The sequence below is a fragment of the Medicago sativa genome, chromosome 6, assembly GCF_051527215.1.
Source record: "Medicago sativa cultivar Bolivia chromosome 6, Bolivia_mono, whole genome shotgun sequence".
Lineage (NCBI taxonomy): Eukaryota > Viridiplantae > Streptophyta > Magnoliopsida > Fabales > Fabaceae > Medicago > Medicago sativa.
The window spans coordinates 11211295-11226416 of NC_140754.1; the positions used below are offsets into that span (position 1 = coordinate 11211295).

The 15122-nt window shown below is 32.3% G+C and overlaps 1 long non-coding RNA gene across 1 annotated transcript; it reads left to right on the forward strand.

Moving 5' to 3' along the window:
• Window positions 1-4150: 4150 nt before the first annotated feature.
• On the forward strand, window positions 4151-6281 carry LOC146912800 (uncharacterized). The gene is made up of 3 exons (XR_015013129.1): window positions 4151-4564; window positions 4807-5748; window positions 5854-6281. It is a non-coding gene; the product is annotated as an uncharacterized LOC146912800 (long non-coding RNA).
• Window positions 6282-15122: the final 8841 nt, after the last annotated feature.

Genomic DNA, 15122 nt, shown 5'->3' on the forward strand with positions numbered 1-15122 from the left:
TTTGCAATCATATTATGATTACCTGAAAGGTCAAGAGTTTGCAAATTGGAAAGGTTCCCCAAACTAGAAGGAACACTAACAAAATTATTACCCTCAAGATTCAACTCTATCAACTGACCAAGTGAACCAATGCACTTTGGTATCTTTCCTTCTAGATTATTTTTTTTTGTTTCAAGAATATTTTTGAAGTGAAAAATAAATTGAGAGATGTAATTTTTCATAGGTGAAGATAATGAACTAAGTTGTTAAGGTTAGAGATGATGTGAAAAAATATATAGTGTGGATAGACTATAATAACAATGGTGATTGTTATACCCTAATTTTGGACCTAAAAATACTTATTCAATTCTTCTTTTCTTGCATTATAAGTCATTTAATCTGTCTCTGATCAATTGCATTTTTCCTGCATATTATTTCAATATTATTTGCAAAATTCATGAAAAAGGGCATTTTAGTCATTTCCTATGTTAAAATTTCTTTCAATCTTTGAAAAATTGTTTGAGTCCTTTCAAATAGTATGGATAAGTTTCTATTTCAATTCCATGTCAAAATCCATTTTAAAAAATTGCGTTTGAAGTCATTTTGAGTCAGTTTTGCCCCTAGGGGCATTTTAGTCTTTTCATGTGTTAAAACCCTGTTTAAATTCTAAAAATTGTCTCTGAGTCTTCTAATTCGCTTGTATGAACTCTTGCTTTAATCCCTTGTTAAAAATCATTTTAAAATTGCATTTGAGTCGTTTCGAGTCATTTTAGTCCCTAGGGGCGTTTTGGTCATTTCACATAATATTTCTGATTCATTTTAATCTGCTTTGTTGTTTTTTATCGTCTCGCTTTACGTTAATTTTCAATTTACTTTTTCAATTCAATTTTAGTTTTAATTTTCATTTTGGTCCTCGTACTTTTGTTATTTACATTTTAATCCTTTTTAAGTGTGTTAAGTCCAAGTGCCACGTGTCCAAATGCTATTAGTCCACAAAAGTTTGTTAGAGTTCAGTGCCACGTGTCCCACTCCAATTGGCCCAAAGCTTACCATGTCATCTATAAATGGGTCCAAGTCAAGGTCAAAGTACACATTCAATCATTTCCACAAAAAAAATACACAAAAAAATAACCAAAACTTTCCCTCTTTCTCTCTTCTCTTCCCCAACCGTAACAACTTTTTCTCCACCACTTCCACCACCCTAACAACCTTCTCCCTCATCCCTAACCAACTTTCTCCACCACTTCCACCACCCTAACAACCTTCTCTCAAGCATAACTAACCACTCAACCACCACAATCCACCTCTAACCACCATAACCACCTCCTCCATCACAATATCAACTCATCCACAATCAAATTGTGCAAAAATCCTCTCAGTCCTCTGCAATTTTTTGATCTGATTCAACAGTGATATTCACGGTTCACTCACGAGTTCGCCGCAGCCAATACTTCGGAACGAATCAACGCTAACTCAATTCAAAGAAGCAGAACCGAACCAAAGAAGGAGAAACGGAATCGAACCGGAACAACGCCGATTGAAACGGAGCTTGAGGCAAAAGGAGCTTGGACCTGTCGTCATTCAAACACAATCGCAAGAACAGGGAAGAAGTGGATCCGAAGCTTTTCGCCGCGTTTCGTCCACCTCCGATCTAACTCCAAGGTTTGGTTCCCTTCAATCTTTTGCTCTGAATTGATTCGAATTTGCCTGTAAGATGTGAATTATATTGCGTTGTTTGAATAATTTGCTTGAAAACAGTTCTTTAAATCCAGAGCGGTGCTTTTGTTTTATTCATGTGGGATGGTTCGTTTTGAATTTCGATTGGAGCCATATCCACGAGTTGGTTGGTTCTGGTAAAAATAAGTCTTGTTGTAGAAGGAGAAGCTTAGAGAGAATTGGGAGGGGGCGAAGCTTTGAGAGAAGAGAGGATTAGAGGGAGTTTTAACGTGTTTTGAGAAACAAAGAAAAGTGTGGAACGGTTGAGAAGATGAGGAAGAAAGGGTTATAACCCGTTTGCTCCATAACCCGAACCTAAGCTCCTTCCCTTGGGCCTGGATCCTTCTTGGCCCGTTATGTTTTCTGTGCATGCTTGCAGCTTTGCTGTGTACACCCCATTCCTACTTCCCGCACCCCCTGCATGTCCTCTTTTATATAAAAATTCCCCAATTTTTTTTTGTAGCTTTCTTGACCCCTCTTTTAGAGGATTGGTGACGTATCTTGTATATTGATTTCGATCCAAAGCAGGTTAAATAATTTGGTTTGTGTTGATCTCGTTTTCTTTTAATTCTTGATACATTTGTGTTAAAAATTTCTAAGGCTTGTGTGAGTATTGTGTGATTAGTTATTGATACTTGTCATTTGCTTGCGGAATGTGAATTCATGCTAAGACTCGCTTCAAAAATTATGTGCCATATTTTGTGTGCCTTTGGTACACTTTCTCTTGCAAAATTTTGTGTAATTTTTGGAGCGATCTCGGATCATGATTTTGGCATACATTTGTAACTTTGAATGTGCATGTTCTTGAGTGAATTTGCCTCTTGGTTCGGTGTATGTTTGCTGCTTGACGTGTTTTTCTCGTTGTGACTTTTTTTTACCGAGTGAATAAGTGGATTTTCTTGTGTTAAATAAAGTGTAAATGGACTTGAAAATACTATGATTGTATTGCATGCTAATGTCCCTTGATTTCTCACATCATGTTTGAATTAGAACCTTTGTAATGTTACCATTGATGTGAGGATTCTAGGCCTTAGTTTTGCCTTAGCATTTTAGTAATCTTTCAAGTACAATTTCATCATGTTTTTGATTAAGTTCTTGGTCATCTCTTTGTTAATTTCTAGTTACTTTAATTCTCTTTACTTGTTTCTATTTCTTTTCTATATTTTTGTGCTACTAACCCTTCTTGTTTCATGTTTCATTTCCCTAGCATTTCATATCACACTTTCACCTATTATTTTCCTACACTTTAAAATTCATGCAAGACTTAGTATGTAAAGCCTAGGAATTTTGTACTATTTTTCTTATGCCTTTAAATTTCTTGCAAGACCATAGTATGTGATTAGGGCATGATGTAAAGGACAATGGACTCTAATGATGTACACCGACACAAGCACCGACACATGCACACACACATCACTTTAGGTACATAGCTAGAATATGCATGTTTAGATGTATGTTTAGGATTGTATGTTTAGATGAATGCTTAGGATTTACACTTAGAAAAATCATTTTCCAAAAAAACATGAATAACATCATTCAAATCTTTTTCCTAATAAACTTTGGGATCAAAATCCCATTGATTTTCTCCTTTATTTTCTTAAGCAAAAATCTTAACAAATTTTTAATCATACTTAGACCTTTTTGCAAAATAACTAATTCAACCTCACAATTTCACAATCTTATGCCCTTGAGGCCTCTCTCTTATTCTTCAAATTCCAATTTTCAAACTTAAAATCAACCAACAAAAACAAAAACATTTTTGGAAGAGAACTACGGTGGATTTGATCCCTTAAACGGGTACGTGGGCAAGGAACAAAATTCCTTCAATTCAAATAAAATAAAAATTCAAACACATTCTTCTCCCTCCAATTCTTGACTTAGAAACTCTTAGGTTTAAATAATCACTTTTCAAATAGCATTTAAAAATAAAGCGCGCGCGTAGAAATTAAAGACGGTTCCTATAGGATACTATAGTCGTTATGGGTGCCTAACACCTTCCCGTAGCGAAAACAACTCCCGGACCTCGATTCTCAAGGGTTTTGCTTACTTTTTCCCTTCCCAAGAAAAAATAAGATATCACCGGTTTAAAAGGTTCAAACGTAATCAATGTTTGACACCCAAAAACCAAGATAAAACAGTGATACTACTCAATCTAATGGTTAAAAAAAGGCTTTCCCATAATGGGAAAGAAGTACCCTTTTCCATGCTAAATCCCACCGGGCAAGACCCATGATTCAGATAAGGGAAATGTTAACGAATGCTTCCGGGACACTCTTTAAGTACCTTTAATAGTAAGTTTTTATGAAAATATGTGTAATTAATGCATTGGAATTTGTAACATTTGACTTTTTTGATAAATATTTTCTAAATTCGGGATTCTTAAAGAGTGTTCCGGAAGCACTCAAGACTCTTATATAATTCATAATTGGACTTGATTACTTGACATAAAGTTATGGTTGAACTCGCCACTACCCACTACCCCCCATTTTCTCTCCTTTCTATATATTCCCCACATCCCTGCCTCCCCACTTCATTATAATCATCCATCCATCCATAATCTCTCTCTCTCTCTCTCTCTCTCAATAGAAAAGCTTGTTCTCTTTCACTCTTCCTCTCCCCCAATTTTTATCCCAAGTAACTTCCTTCAAAAAACGAAGCACTTAAGTTTTCTTTCTTGTATTACAAGAACAAGGATTAGAAAAAATGACTATTGAAAAGGAAGATTTTGGTTTGAGCCTAAGCATGAGCTTCCCTCAAAATCCACCAAATCCTCAATACCTTAATCTTATGTCTTCTTCAACTCATTCATCTTCACCTTCTACTTTCAATCCTCAAAAACCTTCTTGGAACGATGTTCTTACTTCTTCAGGTGTGTATCCTTCGATTCTCTAGATCTGGTCCAATTCCAACCTTGGAATAATAATCTCAACCTTTTTTTTTCGTTCAAAAAAATTTAACTAACAATCATTTTCATAGAAAAGTTTCCTATACAATTTCCTTCCTTCACCCAATAATCTATCTTGTTTTAATTTCTTCAATTAATTAATTTCTTCATATGAAACAATCATTTTAATTTCTTCAATTTAATTACCCATCTTATTTTACATGCAGAATCGAAGAATGATCTTTACTTCTCCGAGGAATCGATGTGAATCGGTTACCTTCTGGCGCTAATTGTGAAGAAGAAGCGGGAGTTTCATTACTAAACAGCACCGTTTCAAGTGAGTGGTAAAAGAAGCCAAAGAGAAGTTACCGGTGAAGATCTTGACATGGAAAGAGATTGTTCAAGAGGAATCAGTGATGAAGAAGACGCTGAAACTTCAAGTAAGAAACTTAGACTCACCAAAGACCAATCAATTGTTCTTGAAGAGAGTTTCAAAGAACACAACACTCTTACACTCAAATATGAACCTTTCCAGTTTGCAAACTCTTGATCTTTCAATCCTAAATCTATTCCCCTCCTGAATACTTCCATTTCTCTGAAATCTCTTAGTCTCTCGGATAATGAACTCCAGAGTAGCATACTAAAATCTTTTAGGAATATGTCTCAACTGCAAGAGTTATACCTGAAATCTAATCAATTGTCTGGCAAACTTAGTGACAACATACAACAATTGTGTTCCGCAAAAAATGATTTAAGGAGTTTGTATCTAAGTAATAACCTATTCAATGTGAAGCCACTTCCCGATTTTTCATGTTTACCATTTTTGGAGACATTATCTCTTCGAATTACCAATATTGTCGGTCCATTTCTGAAATCACTTGTTCATTTGTCTTCCCTTTCATTTCTAGATCTCGGTTTTAACCAATTGAATGGATCACAACCATTATTTGAGATAACTAAACTTGCCTCCTTAAAAAGACTATATCTCTCCCATAATAAGTTAAGTGGGCCATTTCCTTGCAAATAAAGTTTGTGGAACTCTAGTGATAAAAACATCATGGAGACATGTCTATTTCCAATTGTTCAAGAACATGAATGATTGGATTCATGTTACACTAGCCGTTTTTATAAACAGGTTGAAAAATAAATTCCAAGTCCAAGACTAACAGGTAAATCCCTTATTGATACCTTCTGCTGATCCCTTATTGATATTTGTAATTTGTAGTCACTGAATATTAGGTGAGTTGAATTTTTCTTTTACCCTTTATTTGCAGGTGAATGGCCCACTTAACTTATTATGGGAGAGATATAGTGTTTTTAAGGAGGCAAGTTTGGTTATCTCAAATAATGGTTGTGATCCATTCAATTTGGTTGAAACTGAGATCTAGAAATAAAAGGGAAGACAAATGAACAAGTGATTTCGGAAATGGACCGACAACATTGGTCTTTCGAAGAAATAATGTCTCCAAAAATGGAAAATATGAAAAATCGCGAAGTGCTTCACATTGAATGGGTTATTGCTTAGATACAAACTCCTTAAATCATTTTTTGCGGAACACAATTGTTGTATGTTGTCACTAAGTTTGATTTCCGTAGTTTAATATATGATTATGTTTCTAACACTTATGAAAAAAATTAATTAAAATTAAAATGATGTAATTTTACTAAAGTTTATGAACTTCAAAAGAGCCTCGTCTTAAAATTTGTCATAGACCTCAAAATATGTTGGACCGTCTCTAAGACCAAATATAAATAATTTGGACATATTCACAAAATCGTGATAAAAAACAAAAAGACACACTCACAAAAAATTAATTCTATATTTTATTCTTTTAATTGTTTCAAAAATGATAAAAAAAATTAATTCTACTTTTTATGAATGTGCCCAAGACTATTTTTAGTTGAATGTGTCCAAAACTTATGACCATAATTTTGTGACCATGAAGGATTTACTCATTGGATTCGAAGTACAATTTTGTTTTCGTTTTTTTATTGAAGATAATGAGATCCTAAGCACACTCGTTTACACATATAGCTGGGGAGATTTTTACGTATATGAGTATTAGAAGTATTACAATTTTAGAATTCTCGTTTAGAAAACTAGTGTCTGAAAATTTAGTGTTTTAGGTACACCATTTTTCAAGCACATGACCTCTATCGTCTGAAAAATTATTAGTGTCGAGTATAGGCAGCTCAATTGGTTACTCTTGCTTTGAAGAATCTGATTCATTATTTCTCATATCTTTCTATAGAAGACAATCATTGTGCAATAAGACTCGCCAAGCAATATGAGATTTCTAACGCATCTTATACTTGTCACAACACAAGCAAATATTGATATTGCATAAGTATAAATCAAATTCTACAAAAATAGGTGAGCAGATTTTTTTTAATACTTATATCGAGTTTTTGCTTCGATATATTTCCAATCTTATTGTTGATTGTTGTGGTAATAACATTAGCATCAATTGAGAGACATTGCAAATATTTATATACTTACTTTTGAAATCTACAATGGACATTCTGCACATGGTAATAGGTAATTACATATGATTTTAACATCTCTTAAATTATAGATAAGAGTTCAGCTTGTATTTCTATGATTGTATTTAATGAGCATACAAATATGTTCTCTGCATAATTTGATCGGGGAGTAATTCATTTGGTAATGATAAAGAAAGCTCATGGATTATCCTCGATGGAGAATGCGGTGGCCTGTGATTGTTGTATCCTGGTGATATATTGGTCACTGGAGATACTTGCTATCAACGACTAACTATGAACTATGAATTATGAAGGAAAAAAAAATCCAAAAACATGTTAGAAATCATTCTTTTCATTCATCAGAAACCAATAAGTTAGAAAATGACATATATAACATATTGCAAAGTGTTACCAATGTGAAACAGCAAATAGTCTAAAAATCTGTCATATTCCCCCATTCATTCATCAGAAACCAATAAGTTAGAAAATGACATATATGACATATTGCAAAGTGTTACCATTGTGAAACAGCAAAGTTAGAAATCATTCTTTTCATTCATCAGAAACCAATAAGTTAGAAAATGACATATATGACATATTGCAAAGTGTTATTGCAAAGTGTTACCATTGTGAAACAGCAAATAGTCTAAAAATCTGTCATATTTCCCCATATATGACATATTGCAAAGTGTTACTGCAAAGTGTTACCATTGTGAAACAGCAAATAGTCTAAAAATCTGTCATATTCCCCCATTAATTACAAGAAATAAGAATATGGGCCTGAAGCGTGGACGATGCAGACATTAATTTTTTTTAATGATGCAGACATTAATTTTTTTTAATTTTTTTTTAAATCTGTCATATTCCCCCCCATTAATTACTACTCCCTCCGTCTCACAATAATTGTCTCTTTACCCATTTTTCTTTTTCTCAAAATAATTGTCACTTTAGAATTCCAATGCAGCATTTATTATTTTTTTCCATTATTATACCCTTATTTATTAAATCTCATCCAACTTAACTACTCCACTAACTACAATTAATAAGGGTGTTTTAGTAAATGACACTAATTTTACCATCAAAATCAACACAATTAATCATTTCCTTAATAATCGTGCATAAACCTTAAACGACTATTATTTAGAGACGGAGGGAGTAAGATAAGAATATGGGCCTGAAGCGTGGACGATGCAGACCCATTAATTACTAAGATAAGAATATGGGCCTGAAGCGTGGACGATGCAGACATTATTAATTTTTTGAATTTTGCTCTCCACCCAGCACATTTTGCTCGCACCCTGCAGCCATGCCAAAATTACCCTTGCGCAAATTAACTAGCGCAAGTGTAAACATATGCGTTAGTTAACTAATGCTGCGTTACTTAAGTAACGCAAGTGTAAAACACTGTGTGATTTAAGTCACGTTGCGTGAGTTAACTTGCGCAGCTGCGTGAGTTAACTCACGCTGGTAGCAATATCAAGATTTGCCTTTTTCACTTTTTGTTACGCTGCACTCAATTTATTTTTTTAATTCAAACCCAATTGTTATTATTTTCTTGCTGCTTAATTAAATTCTAAATAAGTTGTTGTTGTTCCATATTAAATTGTTGATAACAGTGTTGTTTGCCTTTCAATTGCTTGTAATTGATGTGATTCGCTGTTGTCCCATTTGATTGCCTTTCTCTGCATGCTTGAATGTTTAATGGGTGGGACCAAATTATGTCCTTCAATAATTACTATAGACAAAACAATTTACATCACCAACAGAAAAAGAGCAAAAGAAATGGGCCAGGAAAGCATGGGCAAGAGGCAAGAAAGTGTAAAGAATTTTAAAACTAGCGTGAGTTAACTCACGCGGCGCAAGTTAACTTGTGCAAGGGTAATTTTGGCATGGCTGCAGGGTGAGAGCAAAAAATGTGCTGGGTGGAGAGCAAAATTCTAATGCAAAATTCTAATTTTTTTTAATAAATAATAAGATTTAATAAATAAGAATTAATAAGAATAAATAATAAATAAATAATAAATAATAAGAATAATAAATAATAAGAATAAATAATAAGAATAAATAATAAGATTTAATAAATAAGAATTAATAAGAATAAATAATATAATAAGAATAAATAATAAATAAATAATAAATAATAAGAATAATAAATAATAAGAATAAATAATAAGATTTAATAAATAAGAATTAATAAGAATAAATAATAAATAAATAATAAATAATAAGAATAAATAATAAATAATAAATAATAAGAATAAATAATAAGAAATAAGAATATGGGCCTGAAGCGTGGACGATGCAGAATGAACCAATATCGAGGCCTAACTCATCCCTACAAAACCGGCTTGTACGGTGAGGAGTGCCTCCTCTTTATATACTCTTCTCAAGAATCCTATATATCCGATGTGGGACTAAATCCCCTCGAGTGTTGGCCGCTAACAGTATATACAACCTTGTTAATATAAATGAGTACCGGTAAATAGATTTTAAATTATTTCCAAATTTATATAATTGGATATATAATTAATTAACTTATGCTTTATAAGGCTTGAACAATATTATAAGACCATTTTAACAATATTTGGCTTAAATTTTCCATTTGCTTGTAATGTAAATGAACCAACATTGGTTTTACTTCTACTACTATAACAAGTAGGTGATATTGCATAAGAACTGGAAAGTAAAAACCAGAAGAATGATATTCCCAAGCAAATATTGATATTGCATAAGTAGAAATCAAATTGCACAAAAATAGGTGCAGAGATTTTTAATACATATGTGGTATTATTACTATATATGATTTCTTAAGGAAGAGCACTCGTTAGCATTTTTCTGAAAATATTACAATTTGACTCCAATTTGAGACAAAAAGAATCAAAATCAGCCCCTGACTCATCTAAATTTTGAAACCTCGTAGGGTATTTGCTTCCATATCTCTCCAATTTCAGTGTTCATTGTTGTTGTAGATCCCATTGACCACAGTAGCACACTGGCTCCACTGGGGAAATATATACTTTTGTCTGAAAATTTATAGTGTTTTAGGTACACCATTTATAAGTAGTGTCGAGTAGGCAGATCAATTGGTTACTCTTGCTTTCAAGAATCAGGGACTGGTTCCTTGGAGGTTAAGAAATAAGTGGTTGACCTTTGTTGAAACATCCAATTCATTATTTCCCATATCTTCCTAGAAGAAAATTGTTGTGCATATAATAATGCTTCCATTGGAATCCAGAATAATTGTATTTTTTCATGGGACTTTATGCGTTCCATGGTAGATTAGGGTACCCTAACTATCATTTCTGCTGATATTTTTTAAGGGATCAAACTTTTGTTTGCTCTGCCCTCTGTTTCCTTTAACCTAAGTTTTATCTCATTGGCATTTACCTTAGGTTTTGGCCTAGTCACCCAATGCTTATAATTTTTCTTCTTTTTTATTAATCAATTTTAAAAAGGATTTGCTGCCATTTGTTTTAAAATAAAATAAAAAGGACGTAATCCGTTCAAGAAATGAAAGGGAAGACAAATGAACAAGTGATTTTGGAAATGGACCGACAACATTGGTATTTCGAAGAGATAATGTCTCAAAAAATGGAAACATGAAAAATCGGGAAGTGGCCTCACATTGAATGGGTTATGGCTTAGTTCCAAATTCCTCAAATATTTTTTTTGGGGAACAGTATTGTTGTATGTTGTCAACCCACAATAAAGCATTATTGTTCCCTTTGCAATATTTTTGGTTTATTTTTTTAGTAAATTACACTCCCCTCCCCTCCCCTCAAAGATACTTGAATTACACTCCCCTCCCCTCTAGTGTTAAAATATACACTCCCCTCCCTTGAAAAGTAAAGTTGATACTCCCCTCCCTTGTGAGATGTTTGAATTTCAACTCCCTCCCTTAATAATTAAATATACACTACACTTTAATCTATTTTAACATAAATCAATTTTTTTTATAATATATACTAATTTTGAATCACGATTTAAAAAACATAAATTCGTTTTTTTATAATTTAAATGTCAATTATAATTAAATTTATAATTTGGAGTATAAAAGTCACACTTAAATAAGCATTACTTAATTGACTTTAGTTATTTTTTACATATTTTAATTTTATTTTGGGTTGTTTCATATTCTATAATAGGGTTTAAAACTGTCCTCGTGAGTTTAACTCAGTTGGTTGGATAATGTATAAAATTTGCAAGGTCCGGGGTTCAAACTCCGGCCAGTACAAAAAATAAATAGGGTTTAAAACTACATGTTAATGAAATTGTGAATAAAAAATAGCAAACAATATGTATTCAAATTTTAATTATATTAAAATGAACCTGAATACTATTTTTCTTCAAAGTGTGTTAGACTATTTTTTTTGCTAGATTATTAGAAATAAAAAAAATATTGGCGGAGTAAAGAGTAGATTTTAACATAAGAGGGGAGGGGAATGTAATTCAAGCTTTTCTCAAGGGAGGGGAGTGAAATATTTTCTAATATGTTTTGAATAAAAGGGGAGGGAAGTGTATATTTTAACAGAAGAGGGGAGTGAAGTGTAATTCAAGCATCTTTGAGGAGAGAGGAATGTAATTTACTCTTTTTTTTTTTTAATGCAAAAAACAATGATATTTTTGGTTTATTGGAATGAAGAACCGAGAATAAACTAGCTAGGCTCATATTTATAGACAGATCAAAACCACCCATCATTGAACAAGGCTTTTGTTTAATGACAAATAAAGCAAATTAAATCTCTGATACTCCGAGACATGAGATGTTTTCATTACATAATAATACTCCCTCCGGTCCTTATTATAAGAAACAATTGACTTTTTTGGTTCATAGAATAATTAATGTATCTTGTTATAAATATAAACTAGATACATCACTTACACAATGAACCTAAAAAGTCAACTTTTTCTTATAATAAGGACCGGAGGGAGTATTAGTAGCAATTTAAGAAATTTGAATAGGAAGTTTGAATTATGACATCGAAGAAACAACCAAGAGAGGAAAGTAGAAGAAAAATCATCATCAATAATAGATGTGTATTAAAAGGTGAGACAAAATTTTCAAGAAATTAAAGGACATATAGCAATTTAGGAAATTTGAATAGGAAGTTTGAATTCTGGCATCGAAGAAACAACCAGGAGAGGAAAGTAGAAGAAAAATCATCATCAATAATAGACGTGTACGAAAAGATTTACTAGTGGGATTAGTAGGGCTATTATTATGGAGTAGTAGGGAAGGATAATTAATGACTTGGTACAGATATGGTGTGTTTGGTAAAATTAAGCTATAAGCTAGCTGATAGCTGATAAGCTAGCTGATAACTGATATCGATAGATAGGGATCAGGATTTGCTGCTGTAGCAAATTCACACAGTTTGCCGCAGTAGCAAATCTCAGCCATCAATCCATGATCTGACGGTTCTAGTTCACAGCACGGATTTCAACAATTTCACACAATGTCAGATCTTAACCGTTCACTTCAGATCAGACGGTGTAGAACAACTACAGCGTGCAACTGCGTGTAAATATTACAGCAGGAAATCCTTATCCGATAGATAGCTGGAAGCTTATGGCTGAAAAGCTAGTGTTTGGTAAAATTAGCGTTTAAAGTGACTGATAAATATAAAATGACAGAAAAGTACACATAAGTTTAATATGTTTCTTTAAGGATATATATTTAATATGTTATGAATTATATTTATAAACATTTTTAACTAATATATTTATTATTCTTGTAAAAAAAAACTAATATATTTATTATAACAATTTCAATTTATTTCAAAGTATTTTTTGTCTTTAAAATGATAAATGTGATATATGAATTTAATTGAGATTATATTTAATAAATTTTGTATTTTATTACAAAAAAATTGAATGAGACCGTATAAAAAAATACAAACCTCAAAACATATAACATGAAATTAGAAAGAAAAAAAGAAGAAGTGAATAACGCAACCGTAAAAATAAAAAAAAAACGTGGGTAGTTTTGATTTCTTGAGTGGGTAGTTTTCTAAAATAAAAAATGATATAAAGGTCAAAAATGGAAGAAAATATAAAAAACTACCAGATATAAGCTCAAAAGCTACTTGAAATAGCTTCTCAAAAAACATGAGAAAAGCTTGTTACCAAACACGTCACGTTTTCATCCAACGAGCTTATAAGCTAATCTAACAAGCTATAAGCTAGCTTATTTGTGTTACCAAACACAGCCATATACGTTACAACACTTATTATGGAGTGGAAAAGTTCGAATTCCATCCGTTTAACGCTATGAAGCCCCGACACTCCAAAAATGATGAAGAATCGTGTCCGCACGCGCGTATTTGATACTTACGTCCTGATACGTGTATTGGAGAAGTATCGGGCAATTAATATTTATTTTTTTTGAAAAAAACGACCGATAGTAGTAACTCTTGCAGTTGATACATATTCTTAAAAGATTTTAGTATGCTACTCTGTAGTTCATTATGTGAGAGATCGAGAGATTTCAGAGATATGGAAATATTCAGGTGGGGAATAGATTTAGGAGTGGGAGACCACAATCAGATAAACAAAGTTTAGACAAATAAGAAATTTTGCTTATTGATAACAATCAATTTTACTATGGATATTACTAGGGATATACCCTAAATTTGAAAACAAAAATGCATAAAGTCCCATGAAACAGTACAATTATTCTGGATTCCCATGGAAGCATTATTGTATGTACAACAATTTTCTTCTAGGAAGATATGGGAAATAATGAATTGGATGTTTCAACAAAGTTCAACCACTTATTTCTTAACCTCCAAGGAACCAGTCCCTGATTCTTGAAAGCAAGAGTAACCAATTGAGCTGCCTAGTAGACACTACTTATAAATTTTAAGACAATATAGAGGTTTTCTTTGAAAATGGTGTACCTAAAACACTAAATTTTCAGACAAAAGTATATATTTCCCCTGTGCTACTGTGGTCATTGGGATCATATATAGTAATAGAATACCACATTCGTATTACAAATCTCTGCCCCTATTTTTGTGAAATTGTTTTCTACTTATGCAATATCAATATTTGCTTGGTAATATTCTTCTGATTTTTACTTTCTAAGTTCTTATGCAATATCACCTACAAGTTGAAGTAAAAACAATGTTGGTTCTTCTATATTACAAGGAAATGGAAAATTTAAGCCAAATATTGTTTAAGTGGTCTTATAAAGCATAAGCTTATTATATATCCAATTATATAAATTTGGAAATAATTTAAAATTTATTTACTGGTACTCGTTTATATTAACAAGGTTGTACATACCATTAATGCTTGTTTATTTATCTTATCTATATTAAAAAGTTGTATCTAAGCTGGTTTTGAACAAAGTACTTTTGAAAAGATTGAGGTTGACAAAAAAATTAGGAAGAGAATTTACATTTTTCACTCTTAACACAATCTTGAGTTTTACCTTGTTTTCATCTATATTCTTGTAATAGAGATGTGAAAACGCGAGATGGAAAGAAACATGAAATAGAGATGACAAGAAAAATGCAGGATACGACGATCACAGGCCACCACAAGTGTTTTCAATGACCAAGATATCACCAGGATACGATAATCACAGGCCACCGCATTCTCCATCGAGGATTATCCATAAGCCTTGTTAGCCATTACCGAATTATTTACTTCCCGATCAAATTATGCAGAGAACATATTTGTATGCTCATTAAATGCAATCATAGAAATACAAGCTGAACTTTTATCTATAATTTAAGAGATGTTAAAAACATATCTAATTACCTATTACCATATATATGCAGAATGTCCATTATAGATTTCAAAAGTAAGTATATAAAATATTTGCAATGTCTCTCAATTGATGCTAAAGTTTTCTTCCACTTAGTTAGAAACCAAAACATCTTTCTCACCTATCTTTATTAATATGATGATATAGTGTAACTCCCTTTCATTCAACTTGAGTTCGGATTGGGTTCCACCTTCAAACTTGAAACACTATGTGTCATCATGCACATTGGGTCCTAAATTTCAAACATGGCTCAAAATTCAAAGGGAACTCATTGATCAAGATATC